Source organism: Sus scrofa, chromosome 17 (assembly GCF_054392235.1).
Source record: "Sus scrofa isolate SSC_HxYL_T2T_F1_AM1 chromosome 17, Sscrofa_HxYL_maternal_Yorkshire_Landrace_v2.0, whole genome shotgun sequence".
Lineage (NCBI taxonomy): Eukaryota > Metazoa > Chordata > Mammalia > Artiodactyla > Suidae > Sus > Sus scrofa.
In genome coordinates this window covers 43,559,447-43,564,603 of record NC_139399.1, presented here as the reverse complement: position 1 = coordinate 43,564,603, position 5,157 = coordinate 43,559,447, and positions in this window count along the sequence as shown.

Below are 5,157 nucleotides of genomic sequence, written 5' to 3'. Positions count from 1 at the left end.
ACCTTTGACCCAGAGATGCCCTGATTAAGATCTGACCAAAGACCCTCAGTTTAAAAGCCGCCTCTGGCTCCCCAATGGAAAGGGCCAGACCTCTTGGTTTGGCATTCCAGGCCCTTCTCATGCTGCTTCATCTTTTGTCCCCAGCCCCTAGGTCCAAGCACAGCACTGCTCACTGCTCCCCACAACACAGCTCTCTTCTTGTCTTTACCACATAGTCCTTCCCCTTGGTCATTTTAACCCTATGGTCATATTAATGGCTCTATCACCCAATGCTGATCTTATCATTTCCATCATACCTTCCTTGGCTCCCCATTGCTCCTAGGAATACAACCTAGTCTGGGATTCAGAGTACCACCCTCCGGTCATGTTTTGACCCCAGTGAGCTTTCCAAACTCTTCATCCAATCCAGTCAAACTAGACAAATTATGGTCCCCAATTTGTACCTTTGTTCATGCAGTTTCCTCCATGCAGATTCCTTTTCCTCTTCTCCATGGGCACTTGTTGAAATCATACCCATCTTTCAACTCAACTTCAACTTCCTCCATCAATCTTCCATGATGCAAAAGTCCTAGCACCTTCCTTGACCACTTTCTCCGCATATTCATCCACTCGACCAATATATGATGGATACTCTTCTAAGTCAAGCACTGTCAGGCACTGTCCTTGTTCATGGGGAGGCTCTGGTCTAGTTGGGGAAACTGAGATGCAAATGACCTCTAACAGGTGACATGAGAGCCAGAACAGCACAGGGGTTAAGGGCACTGATACTTGTCCCACACCTTCAGGGTTCAAGTCCCAGCTCTGCTACTCGCAAGCTGTGTGACCTCGAACTACCTGCTTCACCTCAAAGTGCTCAGAGGCCTTATCTGTAAAATGGACACAGCAAGAGGATCAACCTCATAGGGTCACTCTGTGACTCAGCAGAGTTAACTTATATAAAGTGCTTAGAACACAGCCTGGCACACGGTAATAAATACATGTTGGTTATTATTACAATTTCAAGGTTTTGCAGGGGCTCAGAAGAAAATTTCTTAAAGATCTTAAAACCTGGGTAAGAGAAAAGCAGAGGAAAAGCCTTGACAGTAGCGTGGGGGTGTGAACAGTGAGTGGGGTCTGAATGGGCAGGTAGAGTTTCTCTTTTCAGTAAGTTCAATCTTTGCCCCTGTTCTCCGACAGCCCTATGGGTGCTTATTCTGAGGGTTTTCAGGGACTGGCATAAAGACAGGCTGAATGAGGGTCTCTCAAACTTTATCCTCATAATTCACACCACATCACTTACTTAGTATTTTTCTCTAAATCAAATCCCTTCTTGTAACCTAAATAAATTACTTTAAATCACACCTGTAATTAAAAACACACATATACAGAGAGTTATAGTTGTGGCTCAGTGGATTAAGAACCTGACTAGTATCCATGAGGATGTGGGTTAGATCCCTGGCCTTCCTCAGTGGGTTAAGGATCCAGTGTTACCATGAGCTGTGGTATAGTTTGCAGACATGGCTCAGATCCCATGTTGCTGTGGCTGTGGCATAGACCAGCAGCTGCAGCTCTGATTCAATCCCTAGCCTGGGAACTTCCACAAGGCTCTAAAAAGCAAAAAACAAAACACACACGCACACACACAAACACATATACAGAGCATCTAGAGATAAATATATTGAAAGCAAAAGTGTTACTAAATTCTAGCTAGCTAATGTCTGACTCTGAGGTCGGCTCTCTTACCAGGACAGGTTAGCAGGTGGTAGAGGGAATGACCTGCTGGCACCAAGCCGAGGCTTTCTCTTTGGCATGGTTAGCAAAACTGAGAAAACACTGAAAAGCTGGTTCTCTCCTTCTGCTAGTGCCCTGTTAGAGAGGACACTGTTAGAGAGAGGAAATATCCCTCGGACTGCAGACAATGAATGCATCCCAGGTTTTTTAGAGGCAGGTCTTTAGAGAGGGATGGCTATCCTCCCAAGCTTCCCTCCTCCTCCTGGGTGGGCACTGGGGTCCCCACTTCTGCTGAGTCACTGAGCATGGGGAAGGAGGTGCTTTCTGGGAAATGCCTCTTGTTCCTTCCCTTCCTGCTGTTTACCTGGTTGGCCTTGGCGTCCTGGGATGATGATCCAAAAACGATTAGCTGGAAAAGCAAACTAAACCTGCTTGTCCTTAAATAATGTTATTTGAAGGGAAAGGTCCCAACCTTTAATATTTAACCTGAAATAAACCAGGTTTCAGAGTTCTCTTGTGGCATCATGAGTTAAGTTGTCACTGTAGCCGCTGAGGTGGCTGCTGTGGCTCAGGTTCAATTCCTGGCCCTGGAACCAATAACGTGGAGTGTGGCTAAAAAAACTCAAACAAACCAAAAACCAAAAAAAACCCCCAAAACAAAAAACCAACAAAACCTCCCAAAAACCAAGTTTGGGGGAGTTCCCACTGTGGCTCAGCAATAACGAATCTGACTAGCATCCATTAGGATGCAGGTTCAATCAATCCCTGGACTTGCTCAATGGGTTAAGGATCTGGTGTTGCTATGGCTGTGTCGTCGTAGGCTGAAAGCTGTAGCTCCGATTAGACCCCTAGCCTAGGAACCTCCATGTGCTGTGGGTGCAGCCCTACAAAAATCAAAAAAAAGTTTGAAGAATTTGAGTTAATTCTGTTTGTTTGTTTTTGTCTTTTGTCTTTTTAGGGCCGCACCCGCAGCATATGGAGTTTCCCAGGCTAGGGGTCCAATTGGAGCTGTTGCCGCCGGCCTACGGCCAGAGCCACAGCAACTCAGGATCCGAGCCTCGTCTGCAACCTACACCACAGCTCACGGCAACACCGGATCGTTAACCCACTGGGCAAGGCCAGGGATCAAACACGCAACCTCATGGTCCCTAGTCAGATTTGTTTCTGCTGCGCCATAACGGGAACTCCAAATTTGAATTAATTCTGACAACATAATCCAGGATAGAGAGAAAGCAGATCTTTATTTTGAGGCCAGGGAAAGGTTATTATTAACTTTCTTTGAAGTGAACAGAACTTGGAAATGAGGATTGAACTCTTTTTTCCTCTTCTACCCCATCTCTCCTTTCTTGCACCCTCCCTCTCCACTCCCTCTCACACTTCTCGAGGATCTATCAAATGATGTATCAGGACAGCGTTTCCCAGCTTTGGTTCCTTCGAACGCCAGTTTCTCCATTCCTGCCTAATCCACAGCCCATCTCCACAGGTCTTTTTAGGGCCACCCCTGCGGCATATGGAGGTTCCCAAGCTGGGGGTCAAATTGGAGCTGTAGCCAGTGGCCTGCACCACAGCAATGCCAGATCTGAGCCATGTCTGCAACCCACACCACAGCTCACGGCAAGGCTGGATCTCCAGGCCACTAAATGACGCCAGGTATCGAACCTGTATCCTCATGGATTCTAATCAGATTCATTTCTGCTGAGCCACGATGGGAACCCCTGGAGGAGCTTTTTTTTTTTTTTTTTTTTTTTTTTGTCTTTTTGCTATTTCTTGGGCCGCTCCCGCAGCATATGGAGGTTCCCAGGCTAGGGGTCTAATCGGAGCTGTAGCCGCCGGCCTACGCCAGAGCCACAGCAACGCGGGATCCGAGCTGCGTCTGCGACCTACACCACAGTTCACGGCAACGCCAGATCGTTAACCCACTGAGCAAGGCCAGGGATTGAACCCACAACCTCATGGTTCCTAGTCGGATTCGTTAACCACTGCGTCACGATGGGAACTCCTGGAGGGGCTTTTTAAGATGCGGATTCCTGGAGTTCCCGTTGTGGCTCAGTGGTTAATGAATCCGACTAGGAACCATGAGGTTGTGGGTTTGATCTCTGGCCTTGCTCAGTGGGTTAAGGATCTGGCATTGCCATGAGCTGTGGTGTAGGTTGCAGACAAGGCTCAGATACCACATTGCTGTGGCTGTGGCATAAGCCGGTAGCTGCAGCTCCGATTAGACCCCTAGCCTGGGAACCTCCATATGCCGTAGGAGCAGTCCTAGAAAAGGTAAAAAGACAAAAAAAAAAAGTGGATTACTGGGAATTCCCATTGTGGCTCAGTGGAAACAAACTCGACTAGTATCCATGAGGACGGAGGTTCCATCCCTGGCCTTGCTGAGTAGGTTAAGGATCCAGCCATGAGCTGCAGAGTAGGTCGAAGATGCAGCTCGGATTCCCCATTGTTGCAGCTGTGGTGTAGGCTGGCAGCTGTAGCTCCGATTTGACCCCTAGCCTGGGAACCTCCATATGCCTCAGCTGCAGCCCTGAAAAAGAGAGGAAAAAAAAGATGCAGATTCCTAGGCAATACACACCATTCTTTTTTTTCCCCTTCTTTTTCTTTTCTCTCTCTCTCTCTTTTTTTTTTAGGGCTGCATCTGCAGCATATGGAAATTCCCAGGCTAGTGGTCGAATTGGAGCTGCACTGCTTACACTGCAGCCACAGCAACACTGGATCCCAGCTGCATCTGTGACCTATGCCAAACCTTGCAGCAATGCCAGATCCCTAACCCACTGAGTGAGGCCACGGAGCAAATACACATCCTCGGGGACACTATGTCAGGTTCTTAACTTGCTGAGCCACAACGGGATCTCCAACACATGAGACATTGATTCCTGGGTCCTTGGACTCTGCCATGTTAACCAGCACTCCAAGGAACATCTGGGGACGATCACTGGCACCTGGAGGTGAAGTAAAGAGGTGAGTGACCTACATCAAGGTCACTCTCAAGTCAGGGACAACCCCCGCTCCCTGTCAATTGGGCCCTAAACTTCAGAGCATCCTGGACTTGCCTCTTTCCCTCCTACCCTCAATTCAGTGTCAGCAAACTCTGCTGGATCTTCCTTCAAAACATATTCAGATTTTCTTTAAAAGACTCTAGCACATGGACTTGAGAGTGGGACAGTAAATAAAACAAGACTGGTGACATGCTGAAGCTTTCTGAAGCTGAGCGTTCATTTCACTACTCACATTTTTACATAAATTTGAATTTTTTCCAAAAAAGAAGCTTTTAAGTCTTGATCTAACAAATACACTTTTGGGAACTTATCTTAATGAAAATTTGAAATACAAAAAAAAAAAAAAAACCTTACAAATAAAAATATTTTCTAGACAATAACAGTGAAAAATTGGGAACATACTACTAAGTTCTTACAGTAGGACAACCACACGCTATGGGACACCCCTCGG